This window comes from Saccopteryx leptura, chromosome 3, assembly GCF_036850995.1.
Source record: "Saccopteryx leptura isolate mSacLep1 chromosome 3, mSacLep1_pri_phased_curated, whole genome shotgun sequence".
NCBI classification, from domain to species: Eukaryota; Metazoa; Chordata; class Mammalia; order Chiroptera; family Emballonuridae; genus Saccopteryx; species Saccopteryx leptura.
The window spans coordinates 205,904,976-205,928,257 of record NC_089505.1 but is presented as its reverse complement, the minus strand read 5'-3'; the positions used below and the strand labels follow the sequence as shown (position 1 = coordinate 205,928,257).

Genomic DNA, 23,282 nt, shown 5'->3' with positions numbered 1-23,282 from the left:
CCGAAAGCCATACAGTAAACCTGGTGTCTTAGTCAGCAATACCGGCTGAGCCACCACAGAATGAAGCAGCCCAAGCTAGGCACCACAGGGTGGACACTAACACGGCAATGGATCTGGTATTGCCCGAAACATGAAGGGTTTACAGAAAGAAAATATGGAAAGGTTTATGGACTTTACTTTGATTATAAAGACATTATAATAACATTAAAAACCACTTGGAAAATGAAGAAGAGGAGGAGACCGCCCAAAGCTCTAACACGCCATACAACTGTTTTCCTTTTATGTATTTACTGCCAGGCCTGGTCCCAGCATATGTGAATTCCCCTTGGTTCCAATGATTTCATATGTAGTCCTCTCTAACCTGTTTCCCCATTTCACACCAGATTACAGGCATTTCTCCTTGTTCTTATTGTCTTCACGGGTTTAATATTTAATGACTAGCGATAAGCTCTTGAAAAGAATTTCCACAAAGTAACTAATTAACTATCCCATCATTGAAAAACACTTGGCTGCTGATATTGCAGTTATAAATCGTTTAGCATAAAAAGAAAGTCATGAGTGTACCTTTTTCCCTTTTAGGATTATTTTATTAGGATAAAGTCTCAAAGTGGGATTAATAGGTAAAATCTAAGGACATTTCAATATAGCTTTAAATATAATATTTTTAGATTATTTTAAAATACATTATTCTGATTATAAAAGCTATTCATGGCTCATTGCAATAATTTAGAAAGTATGAAAAAGTATAAAGAATAAACAAAAATTATCCATAATCCTAACTCCACTACTGCTAACATTTAGTGAATTTCCTTCCAGTCTTCCGCCCCTCCATGCCTGTCTTTAACATACGCATCTATTTAAAATTAGTTTTATTATATTATCAAGACTAGGCTTCCTAAATGAGCAGTTAGATATGGTACTGCTGTAATGAAGACAGTCAGATGAGTGATTTGAGTTGGCCAACTGCAACGGTCTTGCTAGTATGCCAAGGATGATTGGTTCACTACACCCACCGCCTCCTCCATATCACCTACCTATTAGAGGCCATCTACCTACCCTTCCTGCCAAGAGGACTCTTCGCTACATTCTTATCAGAGGGATCCTGGCTGATCTTATGCAAGGACTCTATGCTAAAGTCAACGTCTAAGAGATCTGGGAAGTGCAGCCAAACTGACCCTCAAAAATTCCTTAGGAAGGCTTCACCTTGGAGACTAACATAACACCTCTCAGTAAGTTTAACCAGGTTTTCCTCCAGTGTGGGAACAGACAGCTCTTTCTTCAGTTGAGCACCAGATGAGGTTGTTGGCTTACAAAGGTGCCATCTTCTTTAAAACGTACACATCATATTTAACAATAAACTCCCATGCAAGCTCACAAAATGAGAGCTCCATGGGTACTGGCATTGATGGAGGCATGTTATATGCAGGTCTCCACCTCACATGAAGAATCATCCTCACTGTTTACACTGTTATCCCTATAATTGGATAGACACAAGTTTAATACTCTTTTATGAAAGACCATTGTAGTTGTTCATCCCAAGTTGAACACGGCTCATGATGGCATTCCATCCCAGTAGGTAGCCCCACCCTTCTGCCTGATAGCCTCATGTTGATAGAAAACCTGCATCTCTCCCATTTCCGCCCATTCATCCCAATTGTGCCTCCTGGAAAGATGGAGAGCAGCTCTTGCCTTTCTCCCTGCAAAAGCTCTCCAGCATCTGTACCATCCCTTTGTTATGGGGTGGTTTCCAGGGGCCTCGCCTTTCTTGTTCGCTTTTAATATGCACTGGGAAGAGAAGGCATTACTGACCGAGCAGGGAGGTGGCAGGGAGGTGGCAGTGGCATAGGCAGAATGACAGAAGCACAGGTCTCTCTGTGGCTCCAGCAGCCTGCACCCCAGATTTATGGAAGGCACCTGGTGAGGCAATGATGCAAGCCCAATGTGAAATCCAAGTACATCATTTATCTGTGTTTGGATTTGGCTTGGGGTTTTATTCATGACCAAGGATTTGATTAAACAAAGTTTACATTATAACAAACTCCAGCTGGATCAAAGCATGAATGGGAAGCCCCAGTTCCCCCACTGTTGTTTTATTGTCCTTTTCACTTCTTTTCAAGGCATTTTCTCTAAGTCTGGTAATGGAGAGGTCATTCGATCTCATTTATCTTAAGCGCCAGTCTGGCACACCCAGCATGGCGGCTCTGTGATGGAGGACATTTGTGTTGAATGTGTTGTGTACCCTGGGATGTGGCCTGATCCTAACCTATGAATGAAATCAGCTGTGTCACTCTGCCAAGGCAATGTTATCACTGGGTTTGGGCTCAAATGGACTTTCTCCAGCAAAAGTCATATTCGAATAGACTGTTAATTGAAACATCAGTGGGATTATCTGGTAAGGTTACCAGAAGCCAGTTCAATGAAATCTGGGTTCTTTGGGTGGCTGTTTACCTATAGCTGGGATTTTCCCTCTAGAGAAATCCAGGAATCACATCTCACCAGCACAGGCTGATAAGTGAGTTTGTGATCTGTCCAAGGATTTCTCCCACTTCACTAAAGCTGAGGTCCACACCATATTCTTGTCTTTTTCTAATCTCTTTTTCTTCCATTTCTGGCTCTCTCTGGCTCCTCTCTTGGGCTGCTCCCTCTCTTCTTGTCTTTGAGTTTTCCTTTCCTCCCTCCCTTTTTGCCCACCCACCTTTGTCATTTTCTTGCCCTCTCTCGCCTCTCATTTACTGTTCTTGCTCTTTCTCCCACTCCCTCCTCTCTCAATTGCTTTGTACCCTAAGTCCATCCTTCTCACTGCATGTCTTCAGTTTCCCTCAATGATGTATTATTAGGTTTCCTAAGGGTGAACCGTGGCTTGCCTAGCTTGTCCCAGTGCCTAAAGGTGTTGGGCTGGTCTGATTCCATCTGTTCAAGACTCATCCATTCATGCCACAAACTCTCATCAAGCTCCAAGCTGATGGGAAATGAGATAGGTGTTTCCCCCTCTGTCTCTGACCTGGGCTCAGCCTCAGGCTTAGCCCTAATTGGAAGCAGCAGATCCAGCCCCAGAGTCAGGGTCATCCTCAGTGCCAGCATTACTCAGATCCTCCATGGTGCCTGGTGGGGATGGGCCAAGCCACATAATTCATGGCCAGTGTGTTCCATTCTGATGTGTCTGCCAAAGTGTCACTGTTGTCCTGTAGGTCAGTGGTCCCCAACCATTTTTGGGCCAAGGACCGGTTTAATGTCAGAAAATATTTTCACAGACTGGCCTTTAGGGTGGGACAGATAAATGTATCACGTGACAGAGACAAGCGTCAAGAGAGAGTCTTAGACGATGTAACAGAGGGAATCTGGTTATTTTTTAAAAATAAAATATTGTTCAGACTTAAATATAAATAAAACAGAAATAAGGTAAGTTATTTATTTTTTCTCTGCAGACTGGTACCAAATGGCCCACAGACCAGTACTGTTCCACGGCCCGGGGGTTGGGGACCACTGCTGTAGGTGATAGCCAGTGAGTTCTTAGTGAAGAGCCTTCTGATGATTTCCCCTTCCTGCTCACACTGTTCCAGTAAGTTAGAGGAGGCAGTGACCCTGTCTCTTTTAAAGACTTACTGCTGGCAGTAGCCGGGTGGGCTAATGAGACTGCCTGATTGTCACCCCAGATCTTAAAGTGAAAATCACCAACCTGCTGTGCACATGACAGCATGACTCCCAATATTAAATTATTTATTTGATTCAATATGGCAAACCAGAATGTCTAGATGTCATATTTTTCATTGCCTGAGACTCTAATTCTTCTAAAAAAAAAAGACCGTTTTACCTGCCAACAATGAAAACAACTATGGCTGCCTGAAAAATACACTGATGGTAACTCAGCCTCCTCTTCTTTGCCTTTGACTCACTTATGTTGTATGAAGTGCTCTCTGCTGAGAGTGTGAAGGCTGGACAATGGAACCCTGACTAATTCACAGAGTCCTGGGACATAAAGTCAACAACTCACAAACTGAACTCACGTTTGAATGCACATCCACCGAGAACCCCTGACTTCTAATCTGTCTACATTTCTTCTCAGTATTTATTACTTATTACTCTCCTCCCATGCCTCAAACCAAAGTCATCGCTGGGTAATTTCTTGTTTTAGAAAGTGACAAACAGAGCAGGCAGAGAAAACACTGTATATTTTGGACTAAAAATAAAATCGTTAGGGTAAGTTCCTATTCTTGGCAACTGGAATTTTAGTCTGGTTCTGATTAAGCTCAACAAAGATATTATATTTGATGTTTTCCTGTAAATGTATGAGTTGGTTTTTGAGTGTATGTCCATGAATGGAAATAATAACAGATCCCACTTGGCTCCATCTGCATCAGGCATGATCTTCACACCCAAAAGGCCAACCGAGGCCCTGGCCAGGTAGCTCAGTTGGTTGGAGCATCATCCTAATTGTCCAGGTGTGTTTCCACCCCCAGTTAGGGCACAGACAAGAACAACCAGTGAGTGCATGAATAAGTGGAACAACAAATCAATGTTTCCCTCTCTCTCCTTTCCCCTCTTTCTAAAATAATAAAGAAAAAAATCTGAACTATTTCAAGAAGGCTTTAAACCCTCCTTCCACCCCAAAATTTAAAAAAAAAATAGCCAACCAACATAGAATTCACCCCAGTTCAGAGTGAGTGGATCTTGTCTTGCCTGTGGGTTTTTTTTTCATGGTCTTACAATTAAGAGTAAATCTTATCTAGAAAATATGTGAGCTAAATGGAATAGCTACATTCTAGGCATTTATCTTCTGTGCCTACTTTTCTGTCAGAATAGTGGGTGTTTCAAGAATGTTTCTTCGTGGTTACACTATTTCAGTAAGGAGGGGAAGTGGTCTGTGTCCTCCCTCAAGACTGTCAACAAGAAGGGCCTGTGACAGACAAGTGGATAAGTCAAGGTATAAAATAATTAGTAAATCACTACTAGATTCTAAAAAGAAATTAGTAAATTCAAGAATAGAAAATATGGAGACCTGAAGATGGCAGTGGAGTAGGCAGATGCACTGACACCCAGTTCTCACCACTAAACTGGAATACAAATCAATTTAAGAAAAATCAGTGTGAGAAACCAACTCCGGACTACAAGAACAGCTATCAAAAACCAAGGAGTGAAGAAGAAGCCACAACAAACCTGGTAGGGAGTGGCTGAATCTCCCCTGCTTATAGGAACGAAGGAGGGGGGTGAGGCTGAGACCCCAGAGGGGATCTCACTCCATGGAAAAGAGCAGAAAATACTGCTCACAGCCACTTGCTTGGTGACCAGGGAGCGAGGTGTATTGAAAAGACCAGCTTATCTCCCAAGTGAAAAGCAGAGAGAGAGGGACAGACTGTGAGGGGCTAAGGAATGCAAGAGATGACCTAAAAAAGCTGACTCATCCATGCTGGAGGTGGCCATAGCTGGGGGAGGGACTGATCCTTCCACAAAACAGTACTGAATTGCCTCCAGATCAGAGATCTCCAGACATCTCTCCAGCTCCAGTCAGTGCAACAAGACACAGCTGAAAACAAGAAGTGGGGAGGAGGGGCAGTAACTCAGGTCTCCATGGAGAGCTGAGATACACCTCCCCCTGCTGAAGCTGAGAAAACACCCTGCCCCCAGAGAGAGTAGTTGGTGGAAGAGGCCTTCAGAATCTCAGGTTACACCCATTGCATTCCTGGATACAGTTTCAAGGAAGCCCCCTGCTGAGATCAGTAAACAAGACTATCAGCTGTTAAGAAAACAAACAAATCAACACTTCAAAGCTGCCCAAGTCCGAAAATGGATTAAAAATAATAGCTGATACCAATCCAAGAACACCTAGAAATAACACAATTGAAAACTGGAGGCAGACAACACCAAGCCTAGACTCAACCAACTCTACAAACAAAACGCCCAAACACAGACAATGAGAAGACAATGAAGTGCAATCCAAATGAAACCACAAGAGAAATCTTCAGGATATGAACTGAGTGATATGGAAATAATCAAACTTCCAGATGCGGAGTTCAAAATAATGATTGTAAGGATGCTTAGGGATCTTAGAACAACAATGGATGGTCAGGATGAACACCTAAATAAAGAAATAACAAGTATAAAAAAGGATATTGAAATATTAAAAAAGAATCAGTCGGAGATAACAAATACAATATCAGAAATAAAGACCACAATGGATGGAATTAAAAACAGGATGGATAGAGCTGAGGATCGAATCAGCGAGTTGGAGGACAACTTGAATGAAGTCAAGAAAGCAGAGAAGAAAAAAGAAAAGAGACTCAAAGAGTCTGAGGAAACTCTAAGAGAGCTCTGTGACAACATGAAGAGAAATAACATCCACATCATAGGGGTTCCTGAAAAAGAAGAAAAAGAATAAGGGATGGAGACTTTGTTCAATCATATCATAGCTGAAAACTTCCCTAAATTGATGCAAGGAAGGGTCTCACAAGTTCAAGAAGCACAGAGAACTACATTAAAGAGAAACCCAAAAAGACCTACACCAAGACACATCATAATTAAAATACCAAAGCTAAGCGATAAAGAGAAAATATTAAAAGCTGCTAGAGAAAAGAAGGCTATCACCTACAAAGAAGCCCCCATAAAGATGACATCCAACTTCTCAACAGAAACACTTGAGGCCAGAAGGGAATGGCAAGAAATATTCAAAGTAATGCAGAACAAGAGCCAAAAACCAAGACTTCTTTATCCAGCAAGGCTATCGTTTAAAATTGAAGGAGAAATAAAAAGCTTCCCAGACAAAAAACAACTCAAGGAATTCATTAAAACCAAACCAATGCTGCAGGAAATGTTAAGGGGCCTGTTGTAAACAGATCAAAGTGGAAAAGAATATAGCAAAAAAGGACTACAGCTTGAAAGAATAAAATGGCAATAAACAACTACATATCAATAATAACCTTAAATGTAAATGGATTAAATGATCCAATCAAAAGACATAGGGTAGCTGTGTGGATAAGAAAACAGGACCCATACATATGCTGTCTACAAGAGACACACCTTAGAACAAAAGATGCACATAGATTGAAGGTAAAAGGATGGAAAAAAACATTTCATGCAAATGGAAATGAAAAAAAAGCTGGGGTAGCAATACTTATATCAGACAAAATGGACTTTAAAACAAAGGATATAGTAAGAGATAAAGAAGGCCACTACATAATGATAAAGGGAACAATTCAACAGAAAGATATAACTATTATAAATATCTATGCACCTAATATAGGAGCACCTAAATATATAAAGCAGACTTGGATGGATTTAAAGGGCAAGATCAACAGCAATACTATAATAGTAGGGGATTTCAATACCCCACTAACATCACTAGATAGATCCTCAAGAAAGAAAATTAACAAAGAAACAGCAGACTTATTGGACACACAAGATCAACTCGATTTAATAGATATCTTCAGAACCTTTCACCCTAAAGCAGCAGAATATACATTCTTTTCAAGTGCTCATGGTACATTCCTTAGGATAGACCACATGTTAGGGCACAAAAGTGCTCTCAACAAATTTAAAAAGATTGAAATTATATCAAGCACTTTCTTCAATCAAAACGGCATGAAACTAGAAATGAACCACAACAGAAAAGCTCAAAAAATTCTCAAACACATGGAAACTAAATAGCAGGTAGTTAAATAATGAATGGATTAAGAATGAGATCAAAGAAGAAATAAAAAAATTTCTAGAAACAAATGACAATGAGCATACAACAACTCAAAATTTATGGGACACAGCAAAAGCAGTACTGAGAGGGAATTTCATAGCACTACAGGCACAGTTTAAGAAGCTAGAAAAAGCTCAAATAAACAACTTAACCCTGCATCTAAAAGAACTAGCAAAAGAACAGCAAGTAAAGCCCAAATGTAGTAGAAGGAAGGAAATAATAAAGATCAGAGCAGAAGTAAATTACATAGATGCTAAAGAAACAATACAGAGGATGAATGAAACTAGGAGCTTGTTCTTTGAAAAGGTAAATAAGATCAATGAACCTTAAACTAGACTCACCAAGAAAAAGAGAGAGAGGACTCAAATAAATAAAATGAGAAATGAGAGTGGAGAAATAACAACTGACACAACAGAAATACAAAATATTGTGAGAAAATAGTATGAAGAACTGTATGCCAAAAAACTAGACAACCTAGATGAAATGGACAAATTCCTTGAAACATGCAATCTTCCAAAAATCAATCTGGAAGAATCAGAAAACTTAAACAGACTGATTACACCAAATGAGATTGAAACAGTTATCAAAAAACTCCCAACAAGGAAAAGTCCGGGGCCTGATGGCTTCACAACTGAATTCTACCAAATATTCAAAGAAGAACTAACTCTTATCCTTCTCAAACTATTTCAAAAAATTCAGGAGGAAGGGAGACTTCCAAGCTCCTTTTATGAGGCAAGCATAATTCTGATTCCAAAACCAGGCAAAGACAACACAAAGAAAGAAAATTATAGGCCAATATCTCTGATGAATATAGATGCTAAAATCCTCAACAAAATATTAGCAAACTGGATCCAACAATATATAGAAAAATCATACACCATGATCAAGTGGAATTTATTCTGGGAAGGCAAGGCTGGTACAATATTCATAAATCAATCAATGTGATTCATCACATAAACAAAAAGAAGGAGAAAAACCACATGATAATTTCAATAGATGCAGAAAAAGCATTTGATAAAATCCAGCATTCATTCATAATCAAAACTCTCAGCAAAGTAGGAATACAGGGAACATACCTCAACATGATAAAAGCCATCTATGAGAAACCCACAGTCAACATCATACTCAATGGACAAAAACTAAAGCAATCCCCTTAAGATCAGGAACAAGGCAGGGGTGCCCCCTTTCACCATTCTTATTCAACATAGTCATGGAAGGCCTAGCCACAGCAATCAGACAAGAAGAAAAAATAAAAGGCATTCAAGTTGGAAAAGAAGAAGTAAAACTATCATTATTTGCAGATGATATGATATTGTATATAGAAAACCCTAAAGTCTCAGTCAAAAAACTACTGGACCTGATAAATGAATTCAGCAAAGTGGCAGGATATAAAATCAATACTCAGAAATCAGAGGCATTTTTATACACCAACAATGAACAGTCAGAAAGAGAAATTACGGAAACAATCCCCTTCACTATTACAACCAAGAAATCAAGGAAGATACAAACAAGTGGAAGCATATACTGTGCTCATGGTTAGGAAGAATAATCATCATTAAAATGTCTATATTACCCAAAGCAATCTATAAATTCAATGCAATACCAATTAAAGTACCAATGACATACTTCAAAGATACAGATCACATATTCCAAAAATTTATATGGAACCAAAAAGAACACAAATAGCCTCAGGAATCTTAAAAAAGAAGAATAAAGTGGGAGGTGTCACACTTCCTGATATCAAGTTATACTACAAGGCCATTGTACTCAAAACAGCCTGGTAATGGCATAAGAACAGGCATATAGATCAATGGAACAGAACAGAGAACCCAGAAATAAACCCACAGCTCTATGGACAACTGATATTTGACAAAGGAGGTAAGGAAATACAATGGAGTAAAGACAGCCTCTTTAACAAATGGTGTTGGGAAAATTGGACAGCTACCTGCAAAAAAATGAAACTAGATCACCAGCTTACACCACTCACAAAAGTAAACTCAAAATGGATAAAAGACTTAAATGTAAGCCATGAAACCATAAGCATCTTAGAAGAAAACATAGGCAGTAAGCTCTCAGACATCTCTTGGAGCAATATATTTGCTGATTTATCTCCACAGGGAAGTGAAATAAAAGACAGAATAAACAAATGGGACTATATCAAACTAAAAAGCTTTTGCACAGCTAAAGACAATAAGAACAGAATAAAAAGACAAACTACACAATGGGAGAACATATTTGACAATACGTCTGATAAGGAGTTAATAACCAAAATTTATAAAGAACTTGTAAATCTCAACACCAGGAATACAAACAATCCAATCAAAAAATGAGAAAAAGAAATGAATAGACACTCCTCCAAAGAGGACATACAGATGGCCAATAGGCATATGAAAAAATGTTCAACATCACTAATCATTAGAGAAATGCAAATTAAAACAACAATGAGATATCACCTCACTCCAGCCAGAATGGCGCTCATCAACAAAACAACACAGAATAAGTGCTGGGGAGGATGTGGAGAAAAGGGAATCCTCCTGCACTGCTGGTGGGAATGCAGACTGGTGCAGCTATTGTGGAAAACAGTACGGAGGAGATTCCTCAAAAAATTGAAAATCCAGCTGCCTTTTGACCCAGCTATCCCACTTTTAGGAATATACCCCACGAACACCATAGAACGGCTCCAAAAGGAGAAATGCACCCTCATGTTTGTGGCAGCATTGTTCACAATAGCAAAGATCTGGAAACAGCCCAAGTGTCTTCAGAGGATGAGTGGATTAAAAAGCTTGGTACATATATACTATGGAATACTACTCAGCCATAAGAAATGATGACACCGGATCATTTACAACAACATGGATGGACCTTGATAACATTATACGGAGTGAAATAAGTAAATCAGAAAAAACTAAGAACTACATGAATCCATACATAAATGGGACATAAAAATGAAACTCAGAGACATGAACAAGAATGTGATGGTAATGGGGGTGGAGGGGTGGGGGGAGGGGGGAGGGGGCGAGGAAGAAGAGAAGGGGTGGGGGAGGGGAGGGGCACAAAGAAAACCAGATAGAAGGTGACAGAGACAATTTGACTTTGGGTGAGAGGTATACAGCATAATCAAATGTCAAAATAATTTGGAGATGTTTTCTCTCAACTTATGTACCCTGATTTATCAATGTCACTGCATTAAATTTAATAATAAAGAAAAAAAGAATAGAAAATATGCAGAATCTTACCTATACATTATCCATATCACAAGCAGAAATGAGCCCTCAAAAAAAACCCAGAGGACACAGCTGTTGTTTCTCTGCCCGTTCAGATTTTGAGCAGTCTAGAGGGGGGTGAAGAGGAGTGGACCTCAGAATGAGAAACTGGGCTCTTTTCCATCCTCCCAGCCCCCAAGCAGGATGACCTTGCACTTCCCCTCTGCATGCCAAGTGAACTCTTCACCTGTAAAATGGGGATAATAACAGACCTCAGAAGATTTTTAGGAAGCATTTTAAAAGAGATTATATAGAAAGCCCTCAGTATAGTGTCTGGTAATAAATGTTATGGATTATTAGTGGTAGTAATTGTATTCTCTTCTAACCCAGTTTATGCTAAGGAAGTACTTAACATATTTTAATACATTATATTACTTAACATTTAACTTGACACCTGAAATATAGGTAATTCTTTTCTAATCACCACCTCTCAGACTAAAGGAGGAGTGTAAGGGGGATCTCTGGAGGATTCCTGTCCCACCCCTGCCCTTTCTTTTCCCAAGCTCAGACATCCAGTGTTGCCATACTCACCTTTATGGCCCAGAAAGATGAAGCTCGCCACTCAGTCTGAACAAGTGGCGGAGAAGAAAGCATGCCTCCAGGGATAGCTAGCTGCAAGGCCCTTCCCCTGCTGTGACAGATGGGCCCGGGGAGGGCCTGGCCTTTAACTCCCAGGGAACACCCCTCTGACAAGCGGGACAATTTCTCTAAGTCCTCTGGAAGGGACTCATTGACCCCCAGGCTTGGCTCTGCTGATGGCTCTGCTGATTCTATTGACAGCCCGAGAGGAGGCCTTGGGGAACAATGATCAGACTTCTCTGACTCCAGAAAGTTCTTGAATCCTTTGGTGGTGGTAGCCATGGTGGTGGTAGAGGTTACTGAAGGTGTGAGTGGTAATGGTGATGGTAAAAAGGTGCCAGTGGTGATGCTGATGGTGGTCCGGGGTGGTGGTAGGAAGGTGGTGGGGAGGAGGTGGTGGGGGTGGGGGTGGAGGCAGCGATGGGGTGGAGGTCATCATCATGGTGATGGGGGCGGTGCTTGTTGGCAATCACGCTGCCATGCTCCACGGATTTCAATCAGCCTTGACTTGTATAAATGCTATGATAGAACTGAGAAGTGGGCAGAGAGAGGTGAAACACTTAGGTACAAGGACTTACTGAGCATAATGTACAGGGCGTTTGGGAGGACAACATGCGCCTTCCGAGATAAACCCTTTCTCAAGGACATTGCAAGTCAAATTGACATCCTTAGTTAAATATACATTGTTCTACTGGTTGTGGTTTGGAGGAGGTTTTGTCTGTTGAAACTTCTTTGATTTGTTTTTAAATTTTTATTTATTGTTGTTTTTTATCCTAAAAACGGGGGAGGTTTGAATCTATATCTTAGGAATTTGGAAACCAAGTCTGTGGAATAAAAAGAAAAGAAACAGTTCAAAAAAAGCTGGGGCTGCATGGCCCAGAGACAGATAGGTGGGCAGGATGCAGAGGAAGCTGGGAGCCCTGCCCACAGTGAACCAGTCTGGAATAAGCAGAGCCTGAAAAGAACCAAGGTCAATGCATGATTACACGGGGTGGGCAGGTGCCCTGGCTGAGACAGACATGAGAGCAGGAGACAGCTTGGTGGCCTGTGGCCCGGAGGGAGCTGGAGTGGTCAGTCAAGCCCCCTCCTCCCTGGGGCAAAGGGTGACACTCTAGACCACACGGTGGGATGAGTCTCTGGAAGGCCTTGGAGGTGCAGCTCCCTTCATAGCCTGGTGCCAGCAACTCACCAGGCCTGGTGGCTGATTCACAAAGGAAGGACTGAGATGCCAACAAATGGTTTTCATTATCATCACCCAGCCTCCGCCCTCGTCTGAATGTGTGTGCTCTGCTCTTTTTCTTGCCTTTTTTCATCTTTTCCTGGGTTATAACTAAACAATGAGGTGATTGCCATCCCAGTGGATTGCACAACATCACCAGCGGCTGAGTTGGAGCAGAGCTTCCTCCAAAGAAATTCTAGACAAGAAAAATAAGCAAGCTGGAAATGAGGAGGAGTTGGTTTGGCATAACACCTGTGTGTGCTTTTCAGCGCTGGGATGAAGGTGGGGTAAGGGTCTACTGAGAGTTAGGAAACAGGCTTCCTCAGCAGTGCACCTGTCAGCACACCTATGGGCACCCTCGTCCAGTGAAACGCAACATTGCCAACATGACAGGGAGGCTCAGCCAATTATCCAGAAATATAAAGTAGGGCCACTCGTTATTTCCTGATCTAATAGGAAACAAGGATTCCTTTGAATCAACTGTGCAGCTGTGTGAAGAGTTTTCAGTTTTGTTCAGTAAACATTCACTAAGTGCCTTATCCAGGACAGCCCCACGGATAGAAAAACCCCTAAAACTTCAAGAAGTCAGCCATCCTGCAGGTGTCTCAATGTGTCCCAGATCCCAGGGTCTTTGAGCATAAATTTGACCATGAGGACACCTTCCTGGTTTTGTTGTTGTTGTTTGTTTTTGGGTTTTTTTTTGTATTTTTCTGAAGCTGGGAACGGGGAGAGACAGTCAGACAGACTCCCGCATGCGCCCGACCGGGATCCACCCGGCACGCCCACCAGGGGGCGATGTTCTGCCCCTCCGGGGCGTCACTCTGTTGCGACCAGAGCCACTCTAGCGCCTGGGGCAGGGGCCAAGGAGCCATCCCCAGCACCCGGGCCATCTTTGCTCCAATGGAGCCTCGGCTGCAGGAGGGGAAGAGAGAGACAGAGAGGAAGGAGAGGGGGAGGGGTGGAGAAGCAGATGGGTGCTTCTCCTGTGTGCCCTGGCTGGGAATCGAACCTGGGACTTCTGCACGCCAAGCCGACGCTCTACCACTGAGCCAACTGGCCAGGGCCACTTTCCTGTTATATTCCCCTTGGAAGGCAGCAATGACCCTATGCCAAGATGCTGTTAATTCTGTGGGTCCTGGAAAGTTTATGTATTACCCAAGAAACACTGCGCTCCTTGAACTAGAGTTAGAGTGAGAGAACTTCTCTCTGAGTGTGACATGGCTAAGAAAATGGATTATTTCAAAAGCAAGTGTTTCAGTTCCTTACTCAGCATCTTGGTTGGCAACTGATTGCAGATAATTGCCCTGCAGCTGCAGACTGAGCCTTCTGCACTTGTTCAGATGGGACCACTGAGCATGTGCAGGGCCAGTCATTGCAACCATGATTGGGACACAAAGCAGAATTTCTTTCTGCCGGAGACAGCCAGACGGAAACACGGGATGGACACAGACTTCACTTTCTGTTCAGCACCCAACCTGCCAGTAACTCTCTGCCTGATTATAGCTGAATGTCTTTAATGATATTAATAAGAATAGCTAATCTTTATGTAGCACCAACAAGGTGCCAGGCTCTGGGCTAAATGCTTATTCTGTTTAATCCAGTGTGGAAGGTATAATCATTCTAATGTTTGAGTAGAGACATTGAGGCACAGAGAGGTTAAGTCACTTGTTAAATGTCACCCAGCTAAAAACTAGAAGAGCTGGGATACAAACAGCCCTAGGCCTCAGGGCCTCAGTCCCCCATCTGTCAAAGGAGACAGCTGGACTGCGGAGTCATCAGTGGTCTTTTCTTTACAGCTCTAGCATATAATTATGTAAAGTAACAACTGAGATTCTAAAGTTAATTCGTTTCTGTTTCTCTGAATCTTGAACATCTAAACATACATTTACATAAATGGCTGGTTTCTCTCTCTCTCTCTCTCTCTTTCTCTCTCTTTCTGTGTGTGTGTGTGTGTTGATCATCTTTGAATATCTAATTACCCACCGGAGACAGATGCACTCTGTGGGCCTCCTGTTAGTTCTGGAGTGAATTCCCCCCAGTGCAGAGTTTATCTTTTGCTCAAGTCATGGTCAAGTAAAACCGAAAGGACAAGCACTAGAAGATTGGGAATGTTCTGAAATATAATTATATGAGACTCAAGTGACTTTAGAAGGGACAGCAGATTTTCACCTCTCAATCTTTCCTCCTGAGATAAAAAAATAAATAACTGGATGAAGCTCCTCAAAAGAAGCTTAAAGATATCCATCAAACAGCCTTCGCGACAGGTAACCACCCTGGTGGCTTTCTGGCACTCCCCATCAGGCATGGATGTTGCTGTGTGGCAGGAGCCCACTGGGGACTGGGATAGTTTTAGGTCCATACACAAAAAGTCGCTGAAACAGCACAAAGTACCTGAGAGACACGGAGTCAATTCTTCATTTTCAGCTCTTATCTTAGCCTCGGGTTCCCCAGGATTCGCCTGCACTGCATGCTTGGGCACAGCTGGGCTTAGTTATCTCTTTGATGCCTTGAGTCAGATTTTCTGGGTGTGAAGTCAGCAGACAAGACAGGAAATATCAGCAGAGAAGAACAAGGGAGCAAGAGACACGATGGCAGCTGTTACTGTAGAGCGGGGTGGAGTCAAATGACTCGGTATCCCCCCGGGTGTTGGGTGCTGGCAGCCTGTGATCGTTTCCTCAGATGCAGGCTGGTTGCAGTACACCCGTTTTTGCAGTGACACTGACATCCAGCTGCTCAAGCAGAAATGGCCTCACCTCATGGACACTTGAACAAGAAAGGGTGGCACTTGACTGAGACACTTATATTTAAGTCCCGTAGCTTGTCCCTCAATCCTCTTTAATTGAAGGATGGACTGTTTGCCTTTTTTAAAACCTCAGACATTGTGTGTCTGTTACACCAGAATTTCTCCTGGCCTTTTTCAGGGCTGTGAATCTTTAGCTGGTCTGACTTTCTTCAATTACATCTGAATTGCATTATAGATTTATATGTTGTAATATTACTTGACCTATTGCTTGGAAAACATACCACACACTGAGAGGAAAAGGTTAGTTTGAGAAGAGCCGAGGACATTTAATCCTATAAAACAAATAGAATAAGGGGCTTGGATCTGAGTTCACATTCATTGGCAACGTTTTGTTTTCATTCATGAACATATCCCATCCCAGGTGGTCACCCAAGTTCTGCAGTGGGCTGGAGGCCACCATAGGTGCCAGTATTATTGGAAATAAACTTAGACTCCGGCCAACCTGAGAGTCCCCTCTTGCATTCCCCCAATCCTACTGTCTTTCTGATCTTAGCCCCAAATGTGGGAATAGCAGGCAAGGAGAGGCCAGACTCAGAGCTGAAATGGATCTTTCTCTTGTGGTTGAAGGACCAGCCAGTTGAAACCAAGATGTTTTCTTAGGGTTGCAGAAAAGTTTGAAAAACTACTGGATTGTTTTTGACACTCACATGTAGGCTGGAAATATATTACTAGAATTTCCTAAGCTGATGGGCTCCACAACTGGTATTTAGCAGGATAGTCTTGCAAAAGTACTCTGCTCTCAGCTCCACAGTGGAGGGGTCGCTGTGTGTTTGTTGTCTTACCTTAGCACATTAATATTGTGATCGCCCACACTGTGAAACCTTGCTGTGGCGCTGGCATTGCACAGCTCAGGAGTCCTGCCTGGTAAATGCCATGCAGACTGTGGGCCACCACACACACCAGAATGCCATGTTCCGAGCGAATGCTCTTTGATTCTGAAGCTCAAGGTAACCAAGCACAATGCTTTCTTCCGTGAACTGCCTGCCTCTCTGGGGGATGCTGGAAAGGGTTTTGTAATTTATCCTCAACTCTCTGAGAAAGCCATAGGACCATTTTTTTTTTCAGGATGTGGGGGAAGGCCCTTTAGAATGATCAGCATTAAAACTTCCAGTGACAAAGAATAGTAGCTCTGCTAAACCTTAATGTCTTCCTGAGCCCTTGGTGCCAGACGCACAGTTTTCCAACTGGATGTGCCAAAACCACGAAATAGTTAAAACACATCAAATCATCTCAAAATAGCCAAAATTGAATTTTTTCCCTGAAAGAGAGCTCCTACTCAACAAATCTCACAGTTATAATCCATAATAGAAAAACTTCTGATTAGTCTAAAAAATTAGGAAAACAGACTAATAAAGCAAAGGTCTCCAAAAATTTTTCCTTGTGTATCTAGGCTCAGACTAGGAACTAACGGAGAGAGCAGAGAATTAACTGGAATAGTTAGAGTAATGAACATCATAGTAACAGCACCAACAATTATTGTGTTGCCCTCAACAACGTGTTCTCAAGCTCAACATTGCTAGTGAGTTTTCCCAACTCACAAAAATCTAGCAGGTAGAAGCTGGGAGCAAGGAGGCTGCCCTTCACTACTGCTCTAACATCTTTGATGTGGTGTAAGCTGCTCTGGGGACCAGCCATTGCTTCTAAGCTCACGTGAAGAGTCATCCAAGAGATGACTTCAGGTCATGCATCCCAAATCTTTGGTATTAAAAATGTCAGCCAATGAGAGGGAAAATGGCGACAGAGTAGGCGGACATTACAACCCCCACTCCTAGAACCAAAGTGGGTTATAACTTAACTTAGGAACAATCATCTTGAAAAACCAAATTTGGACTAAAATAAGAGGAATCTATAACTAAGCATCACCAAAGGAACCACACTGAGTTGGTAGGAAAGGTGGAGATGCGTGGAAAGGGCTGCCCCCCTCCCAGGAGCGAGAGGCTGCCCAGAGGGTCTCTTGTGGTGGGGGTGGGGTGGGTGGGTGGGGGTGGAGTTCCGGAGAATTGTGGACCCCCAACCCTAGAACCAGAGCCCCAGCCTGGAGCCCCAGAGACTAGAGGAGGCTTACGGATAGTAGTTAGCTGAAAGAAAAATGTCAGCCAATAATCCTTGGGCTTAATAATAAACTGATTATAGCTCCAGCCCAGCGAACATTTGCAGGGAGTGAAAAGAAAACCTTCCAATTCACAAAAGTCATTACATCTAGACAATGGGGGGGGGGGGGCATGTGGCCAGGGGAGACAGAAACAGTATTCCCCAGAGAGTCTGCAAGCTATGTTCTTACATCTTATTGCTGTGTAGTGACCACACCCGCACTTTACATTTGCTGAATTATGTTAATTTCTTGATAACTAGGAGCTCATTAGGGCCAATGTGAGCGTCCTGTTCATCCTGTACAGCCCTGGCTTTACCTTGGGGCCCACTTGGGAGCTTTACAAAATACTGAGACCCAGGTAGCTCTCCAGACCAGTTAAATGAGAATCTCTGGCAGTGGGTAGGTGTAAGGAGCTCACAAAGCTCCCCAGGTGATATCAGTGTGTGGCCGAGGTTGAGAGCCACTGCTATGGAGGGTTTGGGGGTGGAGGAGGGCAGCAGAGAGTGGGACCCAGGAGGTAGACGCTTCCATGGAGTTTGAGTATGGAGGACTTTGGAGGATGCTGATTGAAGTTAGTAGGCTGCCGTAGCTTCAGCTGATGCCCTTCCCTCCTGATAAACTACCTTAAACTATATGTTAATTGGATTTTGAACAATTTGCCATTAATCTAAGCTTCTTGGCTGAAATTGACCAAAACATCTCTGAAGCCTTAAGAAAGTAAAGGGACTGCAACAGAGAGGGCCAAACCAGCAGGCTTGCCCTCCGGGGCCAGGGTCTGCCAAGCAACCTCTGGCTCGGGCTGACTCAAGGCTGGTTGGCCAGGGGTCTGGGGTTGTGGGTTCTGGGAGCATGGTCAAGACATCATGTTGACTGTCATGTGAAAGGTCACGGTCTAGCAGGCAGTGCTCTGCTATAGACTGACTCTAGGTTGGCACTGTCTCTTGACCCTAGATCCCTCAGTTGGAGGAGGGCCAGAGTGGGGGCCTCCAAGTAGTGGTTCTCAAGCTTAGGTGTGCAACAGAATTACCTGCAGGGATAGAACACAGACTGCTAGGTTTATGGGGAGCCCAAGAATTTGTATCTCTAACAAGTTCCGAGATCTCAGTCATACTCCTATGTACCACACTTTGAGAATCACTGCATTAAATAAAGCATGAGACCCAGGACAGGGTTACTGGGTCCACAGGAGGCACACCAGACTTCAGTAGTATTCCTTCATGCTCCACAGGAAGGAATAGCACGTGTTCCCAAGATGAACTAGGGTTTATTTTCATGCATGCATAACAGTGTGAGAGCCATCTGATCATCAGAACAAACAGGGCTTTAAAAATAGATATGCATCTTGGTTGTTTGTTCCTAATATTTTTGCATTAGAAACTGGTAATATTTAAATTAGATTTCAATTTAGAGCCCCAACCTTTACTAACAGGAGACTGAAAACAGTGACAGTAATATCTGTGAAAATCACTTAGTGTTTCAGTATTCTGGACTGTGGGTTGTTCTCTCCACCTCTGCCTACACTGAACAGGAGAAGGCCAACGGCATGGGAGATGCCAGACAGGGTCTCAGATATAGCAGTCAGGCATCTAGATGTGTTAGCAGAGGATCCTGGCCCAGAGGATGTAGACAGAGAGGCAGGGAGCTTTTTGTGGTTGTTGTACAGCTGGTCTCCGAGAAGGCAGTTTTGCTTAGAGGCTGCAGAGGCATTTTTTAATTTAGATTGTACTTCTGTCTTCTTCTAGTCAACTAGATTGAAGGCCATTTTGGCTTATAGTGCAGTTCCCAGAATATTTCTAGAGAGAGTCACTCTTATTCTCCTTGTGTTCAGTAGATTAAAAGTGGAGGCTTTTTGTGTCACAGAGGAAGTTAGAGTCAGTGGGCATGCCACAGCAGCGAGCCTATAAGCTCATGGGCACCTACTGCTGTAAGGCCCATCATATACTCCTCTCACCACCCCCTCCAAGCCCTCGACTGAGTCATGTTGGACCTCTTGACAGTTCTTGAACTCTGAGGCTCTGTGATGGCTTTCCTCCCTTCTTCCCTGATGAACTCCTATTCCTCCTTAAGAACCCTGTTTTATGAACCTAAGCCCTCCTTCCATATCATGTCCAATACACAGCATGTTTATCACATCGTGCTGTGCTTGTCCCTGTGCTTGTCTTTCCTCACCTCTAGACTATTTGCTCTTGGAAGCTAAGTGTTATGTCTTATTCTTCACATCCCTAGGACCTACAGTAGCTGGTATAGTGCTTGCAAGGTTAGTGTTTAATTAACAAAATAAATGAATTTCAGTGTTTGAATGAGAGAAAGCATTCTTGAAAGTACCCAGTGGGGATGTGGGCTGGAAAACATTAACGCGCATAGAGTCACAGACGGTCAGAGCTGGAGGGGACCTTCACTATCAGCTGTGGCAGAACTTTGTGCTATGAAGGAGGAAGCTCAGAAATACTTAAAGATACTGAGTGACCTACCCAAGAATGAGAGTGAACCGGACCAGGATGAAGCACTTTGGGTTCCTGACTGGGATTAGTCAGGTTTGGCCCAACACAGAGATGAAGAGTTTGTGGTGTAGCTCAGTTTCTCTTTCCCATAAGTGATGGAACCAGACCCATGATGCCTGCCTCTTACCCAATACAGAGAGTGGAAAAGTTCTCTGCCACAGAATCTGACCTACTGCTAGAGTATTTGGGTAAGTGTTCATCTCCAGGCCTCAACCCCAATTGAGCAAAAAGGTTTTCCTGGTACTTCAGAAACAAAAAGGATATTTTGAGCAAAATGGGTAAGGAATAGAAATGGAAATACCCTGGTTCTTAATTTCATGATGTCTAGCAGCAGGAGAACCACGCCGGGGGCCCTTTCTACCTCCCTGTCTTCTGGCTCCTCTATGTGAGGGACTTGGGGCCACAGTGCTTTCACTGATATTTGCTTCTGTAACACAAAATGAGAGGGGGTCAAAGGAAGGTAACTGGTGGGGTCCACACTAGAAAAGAAAACATGATGGGAAAAAAGGTTTGGGGTTGGAAAGGGAATATAGACAGGAAGGGTAACAGTGTCATACTAGAATTTTCTCCTTTGGGGAGTTACTCCGTCCTACAAGTTCTGCAATAGACACAATTGTTTATTCACTTATTCATTCATAAAAAAATATCATGTAACTCTCCTGTTTAAGTCCTTCCACTCCCTTTCCATTTCCCTTAGGATAAAACCATAGTTACCAGCTATATCCTTGGAGATCTGGTTCCTTCTGCCTGTCTAACTCATTTCCTATGACTCTTCCCTATACATTCAGCAACTTTGACTTGTTCCTACCTCAGGGCCTTTGCACTTGCTATTCCTTTTTTCAGAAATGCTCTCTCCCTTATTCCTTCTCTCTTTCAGATCTCAACTTGAAGGCCACTTCCTCAGAGAACCCTTCACTGAGTGTCCTGTCTACAGTAACCCCTCACTGTACCCCACTTATTTCCTTCATGGCATATGAAGAATCTGAAGATTATCTTGCTTATTTATACAAGACTATAAACTCCACAGAGCAGAGACATTGTTTTATTCACTTCTATGTCCCCAGCACTTAAAATAATGTTTGGCATATAGTAAGTACTTAGGAAATATGGTTGAATAAATGAATGAAATGCCACTTATTGATTTATGAGGTTTATACAAGTGAGAAAATAGAAACCTTCCATTGCTTCTAAAAACTACAACTTACAACTGAGTAGAGTTTTGTTTTATTTTTTTTTTCTCATTGTATGATCTCCAAAGTTTCTGACTCCTATAATTGACTTTTGGCATTGTCCTCAAGATTCCCGTCTGCATCCTGTAAGAGCTCTCTGTTATCCGTCAAGTGGTCATCAAAGCACCAATTTATTCTCAATTGTCAGGACTTTTCCTCAGTATCAGTTCTCTTAGACTGATCTAGAGTTGGGTCTTCTACATCTGCATGTTTGTAATGTACAGAATACTACCCATTTTGATGCTGGATGAGGGTCTGTAGGGGCAGGACTCTGGTGTGGGACTGGAAGTACCTCCACTGGGTGTAAGATCAGCCATAGACCATGTCCAGGCAGAAGCCGGGAGTGTCGGCAAAAGCATAGAAGGCAGATACTACCATAGGTCATGCATAGTCAGGCCCCTGGCACTCTGGGTAGCTGAGCTCTGGCTCCACCTGAGCCTGATGCTGGTAAAAGTTTGGAACTCAGGCCCATGCCTGGGGCCAGCTCTTTGCTTGCTAGAGAACATGGCAAAGCACCTATCTAATGCCAGCTCTTCTGTCTCACAGAGTCCTGGCCGTAGTCGTGCAGTCCAGGTGGCTGGATGGCATGCTGGACCCAAGCTTGGCTCAGCGTCTGGGCCCAATAACAGCTTTTTCAAGGAAGCAGCTTTCCGTCCTGGCCACACTGAGGTGAGCACCCAGGGGTATCCCTCTTGCCATGGTTCCTGGCTCTGGAGCTGCCAGGACAGCTGACAGTGAGCCCCAGGCTGCAGAGGGGGTATCAGGTCCAGCTGATAATCCCGGGGCTGCCACACACGTGACTCTCTTAGCCCATCTGAGAGAGGAAGTCCCTCATGCTCTCAGGCTGGCTGCCGCTTCCAGGGACATGCTAGGATCTGAGCCTCCCACCTCAAAAGGAACAGAACATAGGGCCTTGAATAGACAGACAGCAACAGTCAGACCCTCCACATAACGCCCGGTCTGTCTGAGCAGGCAGCCTTGTGGGGTGGAAAGCCCTTGATCACTCCCATTTCCTTGACCATGGAATGAAGTGTGGGGAGAGCTCCATTTCCTCTAGCTGCGTGCCCACAGTTGAGTTACTCTTGCGGTGTCTGTTTCCTCCCCTATAAAATGGGAATAATAAGGCTTACCTCCGAGAGGCTTGTTGTGATGGTAATGAGACAGGTAGGTGATAAATGGTAATAGGATCTCACCTCATTCATTTTAAGATGTGTCTCTCAGAATGAGGATCAGTAGATTGTTTCCATTTCCTGTTCTGCCGTTGACCAATAAATCCGCAGGTGCCTGCACCTACTAGTGCTTTCTGGCTGCATATTTCCATCATGGGCTTTGTAAGTGCTTTTGGATCAAGTTTACAGAAGGTCCAGGGACCTGATCAATTTGATTTTAAAATAATTAAATATCCAAATGTCCCCTGGTATCTGGATTTGCAGCCTAAGGATGGAAAGACTTACAGTCTGTTGAAAGGAATTTTCACTTTGATGTTTGGGGCCAAGTAAACACAATCCAGGACCCATCAATTACAACATGTGAGGGACTGCAAGCCTCTGGCTCCCAGAGGTGCTGAGCAATGTTAAATGCCCACATGTGGAGCCCGCCACTCACAAGCTGCCTCATTCCGGTCACTTAGGCTCTCAAGGCCACTCTACTCTGTGAAGTTCAGCGATTGAACTACGTTAGTGGTTCTCTAAGTGTGGTTCCCAGACTTGCAGTATCAGTATCACCTGGGAGCTTATGAGAAATGCAGATTCTTGGGCCCAGCCCTGACTCAGAGATGGTGGTGTGGGGGGTGGGGGGCAGCAACCTGTGGTTTAACAAGCTCTCCAGGTGTTTCCCATACTCTGGGCTTGGGAATCTCTGATGTCCCTCCCGGCCATGCTGCCTGTTGGGAAGGGCTAGCAGAGGCACTGGACTCTAT

General features: G+C 43.3%; 1 protein-coding gene across 2 annotated transcripts in view; it reads left to right on the top strand.

The window, feature by feature from the left end:
• NGF (nerve growth factor) overlaps positions 1-23,282 on the top strand; it is a 65,880-nt gene that overhangs the window by 34,609 nt on the left and 7,989 nt on the right. Inside the window, exon 2 of one of the 2 annotated variants that reach the window (XM_066372259.1) lies at positions 21,911-22,033. The exons of the other annotated variant lie outside the window; for it this stretch is intronic. The gene's annotated coding sequence lies outside the window, so the exon portion shown is untranslated. The remainder of the gene's footprint in view (positions 1-21,910; positions 22,034-23,282) is intronic. 2 annotated transcript variants of the gene reach the window in all.